The sequence below is a fragment of the Mustela nigripes genome, chromosome 12 (assembly GCF_022355385.1).
Source record: "Mustela nigripes isolate SB6536 chromosome 12, MUSNIG.SB6536, whole genome shotgun sequence".
NCBI lineage: Eukaryota > Metazoa > Chordata > Mammalia > Carnivora > Mustelidae > Mustela > Mustela nigripes.
Genome location: NC_081568.1, coordinates 36,724,811 through 36,746,183, shown reverse-complemented (window position 1 = coordinate 36,746,183; position 21,373 = coordinate 36,724,811). Strand labels below are relative to the sequence as shown.

The following is a 21,373-nucleotide window of genomic DNA, read 5'->3' as shown; positions in this document are numbered from 1 at the left end:
GCCAGACAGGCCAGCCATCCAAATGAGAGTTCCTCAACCCCTTGGCGTCTTGGCATGGTCCCATAAACAACAGTTGACTATTGCCAGGAAAAAGCTCAGGAAACCCTACCAGACCCCTGGGGAAGATTAAGTGGCTTCTTTCCAAGAAAGCTCAGAATGTAGTTCTTATTTCACCCCTCCATGAGAAACATGAATTCTCCCAGACAGTAATGGTCTCCTGTCTTTTTTAATCTGCTTGTTAGCAACTTAGAATTGATAATGAAAAACCAGTTGTCTTGAACCTTTCTACAAATGTAAAGGAATGGAGATATTAGTTTTATGTAACATTCCTGTTGATTATAGCATATCCATTAGCAGAAGGATTATGGCTTGTTCAATCCTTCTGCTTTTTGGTGTAACTAGCTTTTTAAAAATATTCCTTTCACATAGTACTAGTGAAAAGCATGAGAAAAAAAAAGTATAAAATAAAAAAGAAATTAAAATTAGTCCTTAAATAACAATTTCAAACAGATGAACCAAAAAAGAGAAGAAAGAAGCCCTAATAAAGCTACACACACACACACACACATACACACACGCACACACACACACACACACATAGGCATCTAGATCATCACATACCCAAACAAAATCATATACATTATTTTAAAATATTTTGCCAGATTTATAGATTTCCTTGTAAGCATATAGCGCATAAAGTGAGAACAAAGTCGTAAGGCGAGTTCCAAATTTTAGTGAGAATTCAGCTATCACCTCAAAAACACAGTAACAAGTGTGGGAATAATGAAAAGTTGGTAAGGGAAGGAAATAAGTCGAGGTGAATGGTCAGCTAGCATTATCTCAGTCTTGATTGCTGGAACACACTCACAGCTCCTGGCAGCTTTGTCAATCTAAGCTTACGGACTTTGCATATAAATGTTTGATTTTCACTAATAGAAGGGGATGGTGGGCACTGACGTGGTACAGTGTTTTTCTCCACTAGTAAACGAATTGGTGATTTTTAAAAAGGATCCTATACTGCTCCATTCTTTCGTTTGTACAAAATGAGACATAGTCCTTTGGAATACAGTAGTACTAAGGTGAGCAACAAAACTGAAGTAATTTAACTGCCATTTGGACACTCAACTGCTGATTTTTCCAGAGCCTAGAGATAAAGTTTGCATATGAACCTACACCCTGGAAAATGCACTAAGAACCAGGAAAAGAAATAAATTTAGGTATACAAAGCACTCTTTAAGCCCAAGGTATTCTTGAACACCTGATCTTTTATTAATGACTATGTTTGGAGTCTAGCAGTTGGATTGAAAAATACAGCACCTATTAAGCGCTTAGTTACAAAAAAAAAGCACTTAGTTACTTACATGCACCACATTTATACAAGAACAATAATTGTTCTTTCAGATTGATAAGCTATAGCTGGTTTCTTGAAAGGGTGGAAAATCTGGCTGGGAGTATAAAGTTCTCTCTCTCTCTCTTTCTGATATATATTAATGAGGTTAGTGCAAATGTTAGAAAGTTTTGAATTAAGGAGTTTTAAAAAATGAATTCATCAGATTTCATTTTTTTCTTAGCACTATCCATCCAATATCATAGATCAAATTAATTGTATCCTAGTATACTAACTAGGTCTCTTAATTCTTTACTTTGGAATTGTCCATATCTTTTGTTCTTTTCAGTAGTTCTACATTTATTCCTCAATAAAATTTGACTATGCATTCAGGGCCAAGGGATATAGAAAAACAAAATACATAATAACTTCCTATATATTCTTAGATTGATAGTATAATTAATAAAAACCGTGTCAGAGAAACTAGGCGGTAAACCAGAGGCAGATTAATGGTATTTACATATTTGATACTTTCAAAATATCATCAGCATTTTGAGGGTGGTTGTTTTATCTTCATCTTTGTTTCCTTTTTATTAAACAGCCACTGATATTTTTTTAATGCTGGTTAAGTAAGTCATGGGCTTGGGGTTAGAACTGAGTCTGTATTTAGGCTCTGCCTCTTCTTTGACATCTTACTTCAAACATTGGGTTAATTTTGGGGAAGTATTTAATGTGTCTCATTCTTTTTTTCAGCTCTGTAACATCAAGATAATAATGCTGACTTGTTTCATAAGATAGATACAAAAACATTACCCTTAAAAATATCTGTAGATTTTAAGAAACTTGAAAAATCGACAACTACTACTATTGATATATCATGTATATCATAATATATATTATTGATAACATATATACATTATATGATAATATATAATATATCATAAGTTATTAATATGTATGATAATTGCCAACTGATATTTATTGGATGATAGCTTTTATACAGTAAGATTGCAAAGACATAAATTTAAATCTTATTGGAGAGAGAAGAGATACACAAAAAGTTATACATAATACATATTAGATAGCTAGAGAACCAAATAATATGAAGGCAATAAGTAATATGGATTTCAAAATAGAGGATCATTACCTCCTTCAGTGCATTCTGGAAAATTCTGTTGGGAATGCTAGGAGGTAAACTGGACCTTGAAGTAAGATTAGGATCTGGAAAAATGAAGAGGATAAAGGACACTTTTGACAAGTAAAGAGGCAGAAACAGTGTCAGAAATTTGGGGATTTTCAGTGTGTATATTGAACTATAAGGACATCAACTTGAGTAGACTATGGATGCTTTATATGTGGTATGATTAGAAAATGAAGTTAAAAGTAGTACACATTGTCAGGAATGTAGAGAATCTTGAATGCTGAGCTAATGACTTACTAAATAGTCATAATGGGAATTACAGGCTTTCTGAGTAACTGCTGTGAACAATTAACTCAATCATCTGTGAAGACCCTATTTCCAAATAAGGTCACATTCATAGGTACTGAGGGTTGGGACCTCAACATCTTTAGTGAGGACACAGTTCAATCCATGATAGCATCCAATTACTTTCCATGTATATAGAGACAGTTGGAAATGAATCACTTCTGATTCCAAAGTAATCTACAGCTACAGAGAAAATTCAGTTTTCCTGTCTTCATTAGGTCATTTCTTCACTCAACTTCATTAGTATCCATTCTTAAATTAAATCTCTTATCCAAAATTAAACCTCTTTATCCAAATGATTGCTAAACGAAACATACAAAATCTTCAAGGTGGTGTGTCAAGTGTAGAACCATTCCATGGATGAAAAGCATTTGCTGCCATAGGGTTAAAAGAAGAGTTCACAGGATATGATGATGGTATTTATGTTTCGTAAGGCCAGATACATACAATGCCATCCATTTGAGTTATGCTGCTTTCCATGTCAAAGACTGTCATGAATTTTATATTTTGTTGTGTCTGACCCCAAAAAGCAAAATGGCTCCAGTTTCTTGTGCCACAATCATAGGGACATTCTTGATTTCTCTCCACAGTTGTTATAGATAAATGATACAGCATTGCAACTGAAGGTACCTCATGATAGCATGCTGTAACAGGAATAATAAGCTGATCAGCCTTCAGAAGTCAGAAATGACTACCACAGGAAAATGGTTGGCCAGGGTTATTATCTAAACAATCAAAATAGTTAGATGTGAGACATGGAGTATTAAGACTAATAGCCCTTTCCTGACTGAGCACTTGCATAATGGTTTGTTGTTATCTTTTCTGCACTAGCTCGTCAAGCAAATTGTCAATAACTTCTTTAATGGGTAAGTCCATGACATAGCCATAACCAGTCACATCTTGGCATTCTTAAAATACAAGATTTGAAACATCTTATTTTTTAGCCCATTGAAATAATTGGAAGAGTTTGGTTTATATTTGCAGAGTAAGTACTTTGATGAAAGTCATTGAATAAATACTATCTCATCATTTCCCATCAATGTCAGTGTAAAACTAACAGGCACCCATTATATGGTAGAAAGCCCTTACGAAAGAGCAGTACAGTCAGGTGAAGTGGAAAGACTATGAACTCAAATGCCAGATTAGATCTGGGTTTGAGTCTTGGTAGAGGTATTTGCTAAGCTGGTAAGCTCAGAGCTACACTCTGAATATGAAAAATAGAGCAATGCCTCCATTGTAGAATTGTTGTGAGGACAAAGTGACATAGATATGGAAAATGCTAGAGCAGTGATAATCATAGGTAGGAATTCAGTCAGTGGCAGTTATTACTATTCTGAAAAGAATGAGTCACACTGAATTTTTTCTCCTTTTCAGTTTGACATGACAATATTTTTGGAAGAGCGCATTGAGAAGCTCTTCCTGAATCTCTGATTTTTCATGTATTTCTCTGGTGGTTTAGTTGCCCTTATCATATCCATGGCCTGGCTTCTTGAAAGAAAATGACAGTGTGTTTTCATTAAACTTTATACTAGTTCACTTTTGTTTTTCAGTTTGTAATTCCTAGGTCAGGTTCCCCAGCTTAAACTCTGAGAAGAGGATTCACATACAAGAGAGTATTAAGTTACCCCAGGAAAAAAACAGTCAGGGGTTGTCATAAGACACAAGCGAAGAGAGAAGAAGCTAGGAAGGGTGCCATGTCAGGCAAAATTCCATGTAGTGTCACTCACTCCAGGCAGAAACCCCTGGAGAACTCAAGAATATACACTGGGCCTTGAAGATATTCTCACCTTTGATAAGGATGCTGGGCTTTCCTACTTCTTTACCAATCAATCTTTGACTAAGGCAGCAGGGGCTAGTGGTATAAGGAACACAAGGGGGTCTGGAAACATTTCTACAGTGTTTACTGCAAATATAGCCTGCAAACACTAACAGAAACCTTTTCCTGTGGATGTCTATACTTTTTCTTCTTTCTTTTTTTTTTTTTTTTTGGAATGCCTATAGAGCATTTTTATAAACACACACACAAGCGGGGACTACAATTACTTGGTTTCTACAATGTCTTCAACTTCTACAATTACAGCTTCTATTTCCACCTCAGAAATTAGAAAAATGAAGTATGAGGTCAGATATTGCATAATGTCAGATCTGGAAGAAGAAGTGACAGAGTTATTTCTGACAGAATAACTCTTCTGATGGCTCCCCAAAGTTTTATCTCTAGCGGGAATTATAATATCTAACACTAGTCGTGGAAAAACATAACAGACAACACTGAAAAATGTGAGGCAAACAGGTGATTTATTAAATATATGTAGAGATAATACTAAACTTTTGTCATCATAACATAATTTCTCTCTAAATAGAAGTGATTTACTGAATGGACTGTTATTTCTAAGACTGTTAATAATGCAACAACTAATACATCAAGAAGAAAGATTTACATTTGCTAAATCTTATAACCAAATAATTTTATTTTTGGCAAATACTAACCTCAGGAGGGCCTTTGTTCAAATCCTTGTGAAAGCTTGCTTTTTCTGTAATTTTGTCTCTGAGTTTGTGAAGGTAACTGATTCTTTCTTGTCTTAGGTATTTTGTTTCAAACACAGAATAACTTATCTAATAATTAAGAAATTAACCACTCTTGTAGAATTGTCAAAACTGATGTTCTACAATCTTGCAACATCCTAGGCTCTCCCCCTGCAAAGGAAAATAGAATGAGAGACAGTAAAACCTGGAATCACAGAGATACTGGCATTTTTAGGCAAGGTGAACAGAACTTTGTCTCTGCAATTATGTGTGTCTTGTATTTTTCCTCTTTGCTATTTTTTCTTTAGTTCAGGATTATATATATAATTTCTCCCTCTCGATCACTGTAATGAATTATTAGGTGCTTTCAATTCCCATCATTCCCTTTTCCCAGCTACCACCAGTTTATCTTTCTTAATTGTGCCTTCAAACACATCCTTCCTTTGCACTAAAACCTTCAGTGGCTCCCCACCGCTAACCTTGTGGCTCCCTCACATTTAAGGTTTTCTATGATGAAGTCCTCTAAGCTACTCTTTCAGACTTATATTTAACTTCCTTTTGTTCCAGCTATTTAAATAGTACTTGGATACAATCTGGTCGTTCCTACCTCTCTGCATTTGTTCTTCCTAAATTGTCTCCACTTTCACCACTGTTGAAATTGTATCCAAAATGAGATTGTTTCTGAATTGTGTTTTGTGTGAATTGGAGTTTTTAAAAATGATTTTTTGTACTTTCTAAGATTTCTACAATGAGTATGTGCTTCTTCTTCTTCTTCTTTTTTTTTTTTTTTAAGATTTTATTCATTTACTTGAGAGAGATCAAGAGTGAACAAGAGCACAGAGAGAGAGGGAGAAGCAAACTCCCCTCTGAGCAGAAGGCCTGATCAATTCCAGGACCTTGAGATCATGACTCCAGCCGAAGGCAAACATTTAACCTACTGAACCACCCAGGTGCCCCAAGCATGTGCTTTTTAATATTCAGATAAACAATAAAATTTACAAATAATATTAATCTTTTAAAAACTATCTCCTGTATCACTCACTTGCTGTGACCTTCATTTGTCCTCTCAATCAGTCCATTTCCCTTCTGCTCTCTTAACACTGCCCGCCTCCCACTCTCATCGTCACCCCCATGCCCTTTCCTGCCTGGCCTCTTGTGCCGCACCTCTGCACCAGGAGGCTCTCTGTCCTCCATGCTGCATTACAGAGCCTGTGCATTTCCTCTTCATCATGGGAAGGTGAGCGGCTTCAGGCTTCTCTTCTGCTATAGCATTTGATTTATTCTAAATGGGCAGCATTTAGCTCTCATGCTGGTTTTTAGCTAAATGTGAATAAAAGAGAAGATTCTTAGAAGACCCTTGATTTATACAATTTCCAGGAAATAGCTTTACAAATGTAACATTTTTATGCCTAGTGAAAGCATAAATCAAGAAAAGGATCCCAAATCTTCTCCAAGAAAAACCCTAGTGTTGGGCTCCGGTATTGGTCTTCCTACTTGATTCCACTACACTGGCTCTGCAATACTGGCCCAATTACTTTTGATACTGCAGGTGCTCATTTGTAAAAGAATGATAACATTAGCAACTATTATTCAGCATTGTAGAGAGGATTAAATGAGTTGATACAGTTAAAGCCCTGAGACCGGTACCTGTCATGTGGTTAAGTTTCGATAAATACTAGCTATTATTACCAGGAATAACCTTGCCTTACGTCATCATAGCATGTGTTACAGGTTATCAAATCAAAGCAAAATATTAACACTGAACCAAGATTTCCTAAGCTTATGTAATCAGGGCATTTCTTTGTGCTTATATCCTGTCAAATATAGCTTGCAAAATTTAATACTGACATTTTATAGAATAAAAAGAGGAAAAAAACCTCCATATTTTATGGAACTTGACTAAATGACTCTCCACCATTGACTGTTATGTGCATAGCCCTTTTTCCTTCTGAATTAGAATACCTTTATTATCTTTGCTGATTATAAATATAATAAAAGCTCATTGTAAAATAATTTAACAATACAAATTTGTGTAACGTGGTAGATAAAAATATGCCATGCAAAACTAAGTGTATAACAGTATGTCTATAAACACGCATGTACCCAGACAGTTCTAAACATTTTTTGTGGCCTATTCCCCAGTTTTCTTTCCTCTTAATTAATTATATATCATTACCATCTCTCTATGTCAGTGCAAATGCATCTACGTCATTTTTTTTAATGGCTGCATGTTCATTAAATAAATGACCAATATTGTATCGATAGACAGTGAGGACATTATCCAGCTGTTTGTAGCTATAAGCAATGCAATAAACATCCTTTCACTTATATTTTTTGGTGCACTTTTCAGTGAATTCCTTGGGACAGATTCTAATACTGGACTTGATGGATCAAAGGGCATGCACATTTAAAATGTTAATAGACAAGCCAAATCGCCTTCTGGAAAATTGGACCAATTAGCATCTCTAGCAACAATGTATGGAAGTCTCCATTTTTCCATTTTTGATCACATCGGATATTATCATCATTACTAACTTTGCAAATCTGATTATTAGGTAGTCTTCTATTTTAATGGATCATCTGCATTTTTTCTTTTGCAAAAGGCCCAATTAATTCTCTGTTCTGTAGTCAGAATATTAACCCTAAGGGAATACAGATTGAATGTTTTAATTTCTCTGGATATATTTGTTTTAGTAATTAATTCAAATTCCTACCTCCCATAAACAGAAATGCATTTTAGGGAGTATTTGCATTTATTTTTCCACTTAGTATTCTTAAAATTTGCTCAAGCATTGTGTTGTCTCTTTGATTCCTGCAACACCATCCCCCAAATCCCTCATTCTGTCAAGATAATGATACTCTTGATGATGGCAAAGGAATCCGAAGAAAACAGCATTTGCATCTGAGATATAATATGGTTAATATAAAAGAACTGTTACCTCCTTTCATTTACAGGGCATGCGAGGCTGGAATATGGCAAGGAAATTCTGACCAAGTCGAATATTTAGAGAATATTCCCGTTTCTATTTGTAATGAGGTACATAAACACAAATGATGTTAGGATACAAGCTTAAAGGATTAGCAATGTTTTAAAAACAGTTGTCAGACTTATGTGAAACACCTGGGGAAATGTAGAATATTTTTTGCCTGAAGATTTCTAACATTAGTACTGCAAAAATATTATGAGCTCTTATCTTTGTCTAAAAATCTGCACTCTATAAAAGCAACATAATTATAGATGATCTGTCACTAAGTTTAAGATATAGTTTTAGTTAATTCCCCTCTATCTGTTATTTGAATTTGGTGGCTATATATATATATATATATTAAGGATGGGAAAGCAGGAACTTTGAATTGTATTAGTGTCTCCATTAGTTATTGATTTGGGGGCCTGCGGTAGTTACACAAACTTTATCCCCAAACTTTCTTCATCTCCATAGTGAGAGAATTAAACTACATATTATTGAAGGTATATTGAGTTGCATCGTGTTACCATATCATGGTGCCATTTTACCATGATGGTTTTAGAGGAAAGTGTTCAGGAATACACTTTCACGTAATTTAGGGGCACTTGGGTGGCGCAGTCAACTCAGCGTCCCAACTCTTAGTTTCAGCTCAGGTTGTGATCTCAGGGTCGTGAGATCCAGCCCTGTGCCTGGTTCCACACTCAGCATGGAGTCTGCTTGCCTTTCTCTCTCTCTCTCTCTTTCCCTCCCTCTGCCCCTCCAGATTCTGCTCTCCCTCTCTCTCCCAAATAAATAAACAAATCCTTAAAAAGACAAATAATGAATAATTTAATTTAGACTGAAAATAAAAAGTTGGCACCATAACAGAACAGCTATATCCTTATACCTGGAGTAAGCTTTTCTAACATTTTAAATCTTTAAAATTTTAACCAAAAATCCTCCTTTAAAAGTTCTGAAACAGAAAGAGGAAAATTTTCATGTTCTTATTTTGTGCTTCCTTGAATGGCTTTATTTTTTCTAACTATGCACATTTTTCCTTATTAAAAAATGTCAACTGAGAATATATACATGGTAAAATTGTAGGGTTTTTAAAATTTTGTTCTTTATATATTTTATATTCAAAAAATTTAATAAAACTTAATTATTTTTCTATTCATTTTTATTCTTTTTCTATTTTTTATTTAAATTTCAGTTAATTAACATACAGTGTAATATTGGTTTTTGGTGTAGAATTCAGTGATTCATCACTTACATACAATGCCCAGTGCTCATCACAAGGGCCCTCCTTAATACCCATCACCCATTTAACCCATTCCCCCTGCCCACCTCCCCTCCAGTAACCCTCATTTTGTTCTCTATAGTTAAGAGGTGTTTTATGGTTTGCTTCTTTTTCCCCTATATATTCATCTGTTTTGTTTCTTAAATTCCATGTCTGAGTGAAACCATATGGTATTTGTCTTTCTCTAGCTGACGTATTTTGCTTAGCATAATACTCTCTAGCTCCAACCATGTTGTTGCAATTGACAAGACTTAATTCTTTTTGATGGCTGAGTAATATTGCATTGTATATACATATATATATGTATATGTATATACACATACACCACAACTTTTTTATCCATTCATCAGTTGAAGGACATTTGGGATCTTTCTATAATTTGGTTATTGTTGATAATGCTGCTATAAACATCAGGGTGCACATATCCTTTGAATCTGTATTTTTGTATTCTTTGGGTAAATACCTAGTAGTGCAATTGCTGGGTGTAGGGTAGTTCTATTTTTAAATTTCTGAGAAACCTCCATACTGTTTTCTAGAGTGGCTGTGCCAACATTCCCACCAACAGGGTAAGATCCTCACAGGATCTTACTCAACAGGAGAAAGATCCTTTCTCCAGATCCTCAACAGGAGAAAGATCCTTTCTCCAGATCCTCACCAACACCTATTGTTTCCTGTGCTATTAGTTTTAGCCATTCTAGCAGGTGGGAGTTGATACCTCATTGTATTTTTTACTTTAATTTCCCTGATTATAAGTGATGTTGAGCATCTTTTTGTTTCTGTGGGCCTGCATGTCTTCTTTTGAAAATTGTCTTTTTCATATCTTCTGCCCATCTTTTAACTGGATTATTTGTTTTTAGGGTGTTGAGTTTTATAAGTTCTTTATGTATTTTGGATACTAACCTTTTATTGGATCTGTCATTTGCAAATATTTTCTCCCATTCTGTAGGTTGTCTTTTAGTTCTGTTGATTGTTTCCTTTGCTGTGCAGAAGCTTTTTACCTTGATGAAGTCCCAGTGATTTATTTTCGCTTTTGTTTCCCTTGCTTCAGGAGACATATTTGGAAAGATGTCCCCATGGCTGATGCCAAAGAGCGTATTTACTGCCTGTGCTTTACTCTAGGATTTTGATGGATTCCTGTCTCACATCTAGGTCTTTTATCCATTTTGAACTTATTTTTCTGTATGGCATAAGAAAGTGGTCAAAAACTAATGAAACTTTACATTCTTTTATGGAGAGATTTGTATACATATAAAAGATAGGAGCATTCTTGAAGTGGCGTGATGCCAAGACTCCTAGAATGAAATCCAAGAACCTGGTATTACGGTTTCTCCTCCACTTACCCTCGGACCTCGGGAAGGTTTCTGGCTGCCTTCCTTCTTTAACTTAGCATCATCTTTATTAAACGGCTCTCCAGTGATGAAGCTTTAGAGGTTCACATTCTTGTGGGGACCTTCAGACAACAGATTATAACAACAATATGATAAACCACCAGTTTGCACTTAGCAGCTGCTTCTTACTAAATCCTTGATCACAGATGGCTTTACTGATCTTTCTTTCTTTCTTTCTTTCTTTCTTTTTTGACTTAGGTGAAACATATTTTCTTACTTTATTAGATTCTTTTTTTTTTTAATAAAGATTTTATTTATTTATTTATTTATCCGAGAGAGAGAGAGAGAAAGAGAGAGAGCATAAGCAGGCAGAGTGGCAGGCAGAGGCAGGGAGAGAAGCAGGCTCCCTGCTGAGCAAGATGTCTGATGTGGGACTCAATCCCAGGACCCTGGGATCATGACCTGAGTGGAAGGCAGAGGCTTAATCCACTGAGCCACCCAGGCATCCCTATTTATTGTATTCTTAATGAGCTTCTTGTTCACCTATTCTTGTGTGTGTAAGAGAGAGACGGAAAGAGATTCTTGTGATGACATCTTTGCCTCTAATCAAACCTTATGAGAAAGAGGAAGGAGGAACATACTGAGCCCTGCCTGCGTGGGGGGGTCAGGGAAGGCTCTCCTAGCTGAGGCTTGAAGGATGATGAGTAGACATGACAGCAGAGATAAGATTCTCTCTCAGCTTGAAATCCACCTTTCTATACTCTGCTTTGCAAGGCTGGGACTAGAACTCTGAAAACAACAGTTTTCTTTTGCCAGCTGGTTCCCTGTTAGTTTTTGCCAATGGGGAACCAGAAGGAAATTGGAAAGCAGGAGGGAAGATAGGATGTGAGCCTGTATTTACTTGCTGTTACTGTCAGGGTCTCCCCAGACAACTCCTTCAGGCTGGCAACAGGAGTTGATTGCGATCTCCAGCTGGTTTTGTTTTTTTTGTTGTTTGTTTGTTTTTTTGGCATTCCAAGAACCAGACTGATTGTGATTCCTAAGAGATACCAGGAGCAACCTGAAAGTGCACCTTCTCAGGGAGCTCAATCCTTGGCCATCCCCCACACACCTCTGGTACACCAGCATCTCTCCTCACAGACCTGAGTCCATGAGGTTCCTCCTATGAACTGCTGAGTTCTGTAAACTCAACTCAAGCCCCATACCTCTCTTGGTTCTTCCCAAGAAGCTGCTTACTTTGCCCACCATCCAACATCTATTTATGTCATTTATATTAAGTTCTTTTGGTTGAAATACCTACTGAGATTTTTATTTTCCATACTGGACCTTGAGTAACTTCTGTGGCGGAAAGACTGGGACTCAAAACAAAAACAAAACAAAACAAAATGCTAGGACTCAAAATATCAGAATGATCTGTTTATCTCCATAAAGCTGAATTGAGTATAAACAATCACTTCAAGCTTTTTGAATTTTTTCAAATTCAGAAATATATAGATAATTTTGTTATGAAGATGACTTTTGCCATAAGAGTAGCTGAACAGCTCATTTTTGGATAGCTTAAATTAGGGAGCAGTAGGAAAGTATAAACATTCAGAGAAAATCTTCAGGCTTCATGCTATCAATTAAACCAGAAATTTTATGTGGTAATGTAGCCTCTAAAGTTTTTAGAGTGGTGGCATAAGTGCAAATGTCCTATTACTTTGAGTGGCTTGAATGAAATTGGAGTGAAGATGCTGAACACTCTAGTATCCCCAGCAGAAGAACTTAGAGTGGATGAACAGTTGTCCATTATCACTCCAGGAGAGGCTGTCTTCTTTCTTCTACCAGTTTTCACAAAAAGAAATGTAAATACTCCTGGAGAGTTTTAGACATTTGGCTAATGCCTTTTTAGATCCTGAGAATGGAAGACCACGAAGGTCAAAAAAACAAAACACTACAAAACCCATATTATAGATTTATTGAGTCTTCAAACACTTTTTAGTATACACTCAAGACCTCTATTCTCCTAATGTTGCCAACCAATTGAAGTGGCCATCATAGCTAATAAGCTGATATGAGATGGTACTTTCGAAAGAGATCCTGCCTTTGGGAAAGACCTCTATGTGCTTAGTAAGGTAATAAGTTCAAGGGAAACCTAGCTGAGACACTCCAATGATTTCAACACAGTTTAAATTTAATAAAATAGGTGTGAAATGCTCTTAATAAGTGCTCTTAAGCCAGGCTTCCTCAGCCTGATATTTAGAAGTTTAAAGTGGAAAAGCATTTTCAAATGCAACAAAACATGAGGTAGGGTCAAGAGTAATATATATGAAACCAGCCTGAGCACTGGTTTAAAGTTGATAATGTGTTACAATGACAAAGGAGCACACTCTACAATTACAGCAGGTGCTTGCATTTCCTGTTTGTTAGTTTGCACTAAGCTCCTTCCTCTAAGTGTCCCCCCATTGTTTCATAGTCATTTGTTGGACAAGGAATATTTCAAGGATTTTTTTTTTATGAGAATAAGTAATCAGGGATTGTTTTTGAGATGCTGAACTCACTTTTCATTGACTATTTCCGAATGTGTGATTAATTTGACTACATATATGATTAAATAAATTTGGCAAAGACAGATTCTATAAATAAGATCATGTAGTGGTTTGAACTTAAGTTCTGAGATGTTATAAAAATGTTTTCATTTTACATAGTTTTGAATTTTTAGTCTGAATTTCTGATTTAATAAGTGAGTCTCTTCCATTCTTCTCGTTTTTCTTTTTAATCTTACAGATACACTAAAAGAATAGAGATTTTTTAAAAATAAAAATCCTTGTTCTAAGTATGAAGTGAGTCAGTGAGTCAGTATCTGGTGAAATTAGGGCTTCTGGACTCCTAAACTATTTCTTTGTATCTAATGTTCAGCATCTTCTCACTGTTCTGTATTTTAATTCTCAGCTTAGAAAGAATATTTTTAAAAGGATGGCCTTACTTAAAAATATTCAAATACATTGATTTCTTCCATTTCCAGTTTTTATTATTGGATTGGACAAAGTTGTGACAGACTGACTGCCTGAGCAATGACCAACTTGGCAGAGACGGATTATCTCAAAGCCACAGTAACCAGAAAACGTCCTTGTATTTCCAGGTCAGATCAATGTATCAGTGTGGGGGCTTAGACAGAAGAAAATAAAAGAATGGGCAAGACTTACCAATGACAAAGGAGGTCCTCCTACCTCGAAGGAGGACCACAGTACTACTGGCTCTGATAGATCTTGCCATGCAGATACCTTAAGTGATCTTTTCTACCTAGATCCTAAAGTGAAGAAATTTGTCCAGAGATAACTTCAAAGGGATGTTAAATGAAAATAATACTGGGCTGGAGATTTGGAGAACTGATCTAATTTGCCAACCAGCTACCAGCAGTTAACCTGAGGAAAGTTATTCTCACTCTTTGTGACTCATTTTTTTTTCCTCCATTAGATGGGAATTCACATTTTTAAAATTTGTTATATTTACAGTTAAGGCCTTTTGTTGAAAAGCATTTATAAATGTTTGAAAAGATAAAATTCAGGGGGAGATGAACCATGAAAGACTATGGACTCTGAGAAACAAGCCGAGGGTTTTGGAGGGGTGAGGGGTGGGGGGTTGGGTGAGCCGGAGGTGGGTATTAAGGAAGGCACATATTGCATGGAGCACTGGGTGTGGTGCACAGACAATGAATCTTGGAACACTGAAAAAATAAAATAAAATGAGAGGCTTCATATTAAAAAAAGAAGAAGAAAAGTTAAAATTCTATGTTGACCCAAAGCATTATTAACCAAGCAATCATCACTATTATGTGAATTATTATTAGCATCATAATAGTAAAAAGAATAAGTAATAATACATGTCTTGTAATATAAACATAGATACTTTAAAAGACAGCATGGGTTATGTAAAAATATGGGGTAAAATATACATGATAACAAAAGTGAAAACAATTTCCAAGAAACTTTAAAAAAAGAACTCTGTACAGGTGAAGTAATTACAATTATACACTTATGAAGTAGTTAAGCATCCTTTACCACCCCTCCCTTTTCAAAGGATCTAAACGGGGAGATTTTAATGAACCATATGTACCTGATTATAAGGACTCCAAACCAAGAGTATAAAATTAAGACAGCTACCTTATTTTGGAAAAAAAGTGGTGTAGAAATTCCAAATGTCCCCCCCTACTGCCCCACTAGTATGAGACCTTGCTCCCCACAGCACTCTGTACCCAGTTTTGGGTGAAAAGTGTCTTCTATCTGACCAGTCCTGTCATCTATTATGGTATCTTCTTACAATGCAGACATGTCATTGACTGACATCTGCTTACATCTGAAGAGACAAGTCCCAAAGGAGCAGCTCGGGGCTCACATATGGAGACACGACTCTCATTCAGGTGCTTTGGTGAGTGCTGTGAAGTGTGTAAACCTGGTGATTCACAGACCTGTACCCCTGGGGATAAAAATATATGTTTATAAAAAATAAAAAATTATATTAAAAAAATGGAAAACCTGTGCTAACAGAGGACTGCTGAACCGGGTTTTGAATTAATTCAAATGAATATACTTTGTCCACATTCCCACAGTTGCTTCCATGTAAAAATCACTTTTATAATAAAGCTCCTTTCATTAAAACACAGCCTGACCATATAATCTTGCAAAGGAAAGCTCTCCTAGGCCCTGGTCTAAAATATAAAAGCAAGAAGAAAGGACCGGCTCTCTGCTGTGATCACGTTCAGGACATTCGCAAGGGCGGAAGGGTGAGCTAGATCCTGAGAGCACGACTGCTCTGCGCCAAAAATTCTGGGTACTGTCCCTGAGCCTCGAACTGGTCAGCTGGCAGGTGGTACGCCGTCCACGCAGCTTCTCCCACATGTCCCCTTATTCGGTGAAAATGCGGATCCGCTCCACATCAAAGTACTCGCTGTCGGCCAAGATCTTGCTGATCGCCATCCAGGTGCAAATCCTCCTCACTGAATATCTTAATTTTTTCTTCATAATTTGGGTGTTGAATCTTGCATATAGTTGTTATATCTGTCCAGGAGTAGTTTCTCCCTTTTCGGATCTCTCCTAATCCCGGATCATTTGATTTGTCAGCATCCAGCTTCCAGTAAAGAACCCTGAGCCCGTGCAGCTGCTTCAGGAGGTCGACCAGGTGGCCGGGCTGTGCATGGTCCTCAGCGGTCTTGTTTATGGACCAGGCCTGCACCCGTGGCCGGGCCACGACTCACTCTGCAAGCACCTGCCTGCCCCTTGGTCTGCCGCAGCCCGCTGACCTCTTGTCAGCCTCCACAGGAGGGGCTGAGGCAGAGCCCATCTTTTACCCTTTATGTCACAGGCTAATTGAGAATTGACCACTGCAGTTGGCAAAATGCAAGTGACCTAGGACTTCTTCCTGTGTGGAAGTCCCATTTTGAAGACTTTATGGGCTACTCCTTGAAGACTGGTTCTCAATAAACTAAAGGGAAGAGAAAAGAACATAAAATATTCTTTTTCCTTTTAATGATGTATGACTTTTGAGCCTAAAGTCTCCTTGAAATCCTGTTTTGAATATCAGATATTAAATAGTACCTTTTCTTTGCATTTTTTCAGGCATCCTAATTTTACCACCTCTGTCATACACTGATGACTTTTGTTGGTCCTGTACGTGGAAAGAGAAGAAAGAAAAATAAATTGTTTTTCAAACTGTTAGCTGGATTTCTGTTATTTATCACCACTCTATATATTAATCTCTATTATCTATTCATCTGTGTATCCTCTTATTGCTTATCTGTCAATCTGTGTAGCCATAATATATAAAAACACCCTTGTGTTCATACACATGCAAAAAGACACTTCTGAAATATTTTTTCAGCAAACACTAATAACTTTTTTTTCTTGTGTGATGAGTTTTTGGAGATATTTTGCCGCCTTCTTTGCCCTTTTATAAATTGATCAAATTTCTTTTCATATAGAAAGGATGTATAATTTTTACAAAAATATTTTTCTTGGGGCGCCTGGGTGGCTCAGTGGATTAAGCCGCTGCCTTCGGCTCAGGTCATGATCTCAGTGTCCTGGGATCGAGCCCCGCATCGGGCTCTTTGCTCAGCGGGAGCCTGCTTCTCTCTCTCTCTCTGCCTGACTCTCCGCCTACTTGTGATTTCTCTCTCTGTCAAATAAATAATAAATAAAATCTTTAAAAAAAATATATATATATATATTTTTTTTTCTTAAAAATGAACTAAAATAATTTTTGTCATTGGTTACTTGGAATAGTAACAACAGAACCTACCTCGTACTGTTGTGATGAGGAGTAAATGAAATTATAAGCATGGGGTGCATCTTAGGACCTCCTATGGTATATTGGTGACACTTCTGTATGATTATTTTAGTCCCTCTTTCCTAATCATCTGTAATAATTATGGACATTGTACTTATTATACGCATCCAAAATCTCAATGTATTTTCTGGAATTGCTGGAAAATATCATCTTTCGTAAAACAAATTTCAACAGTAGTTTGAAATTCTGTACCTGAAATAAATTAAAAATAACTTTAGCCATTAAAATGAGACCCCAAAAAGCAATTTAGTAGAGGATAAGGTAATATTTCAAAGAAAATGAATAAATCAATTTAAATAAGTTCAAGAGACAGTTTAAAGAAATTTAAACATCTAATTGTAAAAGGAAAAAATCTAATATAAGTACATACATGTTCTTCCTCTTCTATCTACAGTTCTAGTAAACAGTATACTATGAAAAACTTCAAACTCATTTTGGCATGCATATTTTCTGGTAAAATGGAAATATAACCATTTCAGTGCAAATTTGTTAAGAAACCACCAAAACAAAACTATAGGTGCTCAAGACTGAAGTAAGGTAGTGTGAATGGATTGTGTCCAAAAATTCTTCTAAAGACTTTTGGTTGTTGTTGTTCCAGTAGTGATCCCCAGTAGAAAGCAACAGAAAGATGTGTGTACACTGATTCTTGGCCATAAAATTTTTGACTCCTACAATTCTGGATATAATTTTTAAATTCCTTTTTTAATTTGCTTTATCTGTTTAACTTTTGTTCAGGTACTCTCATACTTGATTTCCCACGTATTTTCATAATGTTTGGGTAACTTTCTCTACTTCAAAATTTTTCCATAGGAATTAATTCCTCTATTAACTCAATCCTTAAAGACTGAACTGCTCTGACGTCAACTGTTTGTTAATACATGGTTTGCAAACTCAAGTCAAGTACAAACATTCCAGGTAAGGCAGAGTTCTGTGTCTTCTTTTGCCTTGGATATAAGAAAAGCAAGCATAAAATTCAGTGGTCTCTGAGAAAGAAATGAGTTAACTCTCAGATCCATTTTCAATGGTCTAGTCCTAAAGGGGGGATCTGGTAGACCCCCATCCTCTGTGGACTTCCTTTTCAGTATCTTGGATCTCTTATCAATTGTGAAGTTTCACAGGAGGGGCACAAAAATTATTCACTGTCACAATAAATTACATTCCTTGAATTAGAATTTTTTTCTTATGGGTTGTTTTACTCTGATTATTTGAAGGTAGCCTATAGTTTTATCTTTTTTAATTTACAGACCTACATTTTGGTTACATTTTATGAAATAACTAAATGAAAGCACCTTTGATAGTACTTGGGACACTAAAGACACTCAAGAGTTGTTAGTTTTCTTACCTTTTTTCCACACTGAGAAGATTAATATACACTGCTTACTTTGTTAATGTAAATCTAATGAATTTTTTGGGTCACAATATTGAAAAGAGCCAAATATATACTTAGTCATTCAGAGGAAAAAGGAAGCTTTCTAATTCCTGAGCCATGAATTTCCCATTAACATTTTAATTCTTTAATCCATAGAGGAAGCTATGGCTGGCTAATAATATAATACAAAGTTTACCTATAAATCTTCTGAAAAACATTGCATATCTCATAAAGGTATAGTCATATTTTAAAAGTAAAATGAGAACTTGTTTTATGTATAACATCCTGTAATGACATGAGGATTTTAAAATGAACAACTATTTTTATTACTCTCTTATTAATTTTAAGGTGGACCTCTAAGTTAAAATATTCAGATATGGTCAGTAGGACCATCTGATGAAAAATGAAAGGATATTGCTTATGTTTTCATCGTTGCTATTTCAAAAACCCCCGCATTTCAAAGGTTTATTAATTAAATCCCCTTGCTTTTGTTTCCACAGAGTAACAAAGATACATCTGAAATCAATGAAAACCACCATTTCTCTTTTGCCATTGTACTCTGAATACAAATGATTACAAGAATGTTTTTCTCTTTTTTCTTAGGCAAGCTTATGCTTTTAGAATCGAGAAGGTACTGACATACAAAAACGAAGGAAGTGGTGTTGGAAACTTCCTCAGAGAATAAAGTTTATTAAAATAACAAAATATAATAGAGCAGAAAGATTCTGTTAAAAACTGGTGTGGTTGGCTTTAGGTAACATTGCTATTTAAAGGAAATCTTTTTTCATATTTCTCAGCCCACAGCATGTATAAAATTAACAGTAAAAAGAAGAACTCAGAATGAAAAAAAAATGTTAAAAATATATCTTGATAAAACAGTCCCTTTCCCCTGCATAACTTGTAAATTAGCCATGGGAACGTCCCACTTGTACCAAACTCTCGTTCTGAAAGTATACCATCAGTCTGACTTGAGCTTCCCACGGTTTTCATATCTCATTTAAAATTTCCTTTATCCACATTTTTTCTCCCTATCATTCATTTTTTTCTAGTATCCTCAGTTGGCAGTGAATACCATCTTACACAATTAATAAAGTAAATGAACAAATGGAACGGTGAAAAAACACTGTAAATACTTGACAGAGGAGAAATAATTTCTATTGTAATTCCAATTTAGGGTCCCTGCATTTATATTATACCCTGGACTTTATCTTTGAACCTCTTGCTCCTCATAGTGTGCTCCTTGGACCACAAGCTTACACCACGGTGGGAGCTTGTTGGAAATGCAAATTTTCAGTCCTTATGCAGACCTATTAGATTGAAATCTGCATTTTAACCGAATCTCCAGTCGTTTCATTGGCTCATTAAAATTTGAAAAAATCCTACCCAGAAAACGATATCAAAACCTGTCCTTAATGTTACTTGAGCTTAACTGAAACTACAGACAAGCTTTTAAAACAATTTAATGTTTAAATTCAGTAAAATTACCTTTTAATATTTCTAAAATCATGTTGGATAACATAGCCAAGTTGGACTGACTCATTCAATTTTTAATTAAAATTTTTTTCACTTCAAGATGCTGTCCCATTTCCTATTTCCCATTAGATATCTGCCATTAGGTATCCCTATTAGATATATCTCTATTTCCATTAAATATCTCAGAAATCTGAGAGAATGTATACTACTACACTGACTCATTTGTGTTACACCACTTTTGTGGGGCTGGAAAATTCAGGTTCTTTTAGTCTTCCAATCTCCCCATTTATAATATCCAGTGACTTTTTCAGCTATCTCCAATTCTTAGTTTATTTTACATTTCTCTGGCCGCAAGTCCGGTCTTGTCCCTAACAACGCTTTTTGGCATCCATCCAGTCTCTGCTGCTTTCACCGAGCTTCCTAAAAACAGAATTTCCTAAAGCAGGTTCACAGGAAAACCTGTTCTATAATGTGTTAGTGAGAATGACTTCCCCACAGTGTTCAGTGGGCAAGCGTGTTTAGGAATGTTTGATAAAGCACGAGAGGATTCTTTACCAGCAGTGGGTCATGCTTTGAATAGCACTACACTAGAGCGTAGTTCTCAACGTGGGAAAGATTAGATACTAAAAAACCCTCAAAACTAATCCTTGACCCCAGCTTTCACAGGCTTATTTATGGTCATTTGGTAATCACCAATGAGCTAGATGTAGAAGGTGTTTTCAAACATCATTTGACCAGAGAACCTTTTTTTTTTTTTTTCCTACAGGGCATCTACAGAAACTGGAGCTCTGTACCATGTTTTAGAAAATGCAATTAGAAAAGCCTGCTTTCTTCATGTTCTGCTTTGGACTTAAAACGTCTTCCCACTCCCTATCACATTAAGTTAAAAAATCTGTGGGGTTTTTTGTTGTTGTTGTTTTGTTTTGTTTTGTTTTTTGTTTTCTTTTGTTTTGTTTTTTTCCCCCCCTCTTTCCTCCTTTAGGACTTATTTGATCTTATTCTGCTCTATTATCCTACCTACCCAAAATTATGCTTCCTGGCTTTACTCAGAGTTATCCATCAGAAAGGCTTCTTGCCACACCTCCTCCCACCTACATAAACCATACAAAGCCCTACTCCCCAAGCATTTGCTCACAACATTCTCCCACCAGAGAAGGAACTTTCAACATACCACTCAAATCTAAAGCATATTTAAGGCCCAGATAAGTTTCAGACTTCTCTGCCTTAGAGTGAACTTTCCAAAAGTAAACAAAGAAAAAAAGGATGTCTGTGAAAGTGATTTATTAAGACAGTGCAGGAAA

At 36.0% G+C, this 21,373-nt stretch overlaps 1 pseudogene; it reads right to left on the bottom strand.

The window, feature by feature from the left end:
* Positions 1-15,676: 15,676 nt before the first annotated feature.
* LOC132027506 (acireductone dioxygenase-like) overlaps positions 15,677-21,373 on the bottom strand; it is a 48,186-nt pseudogene continuing 42,489 nt past the window's right edge.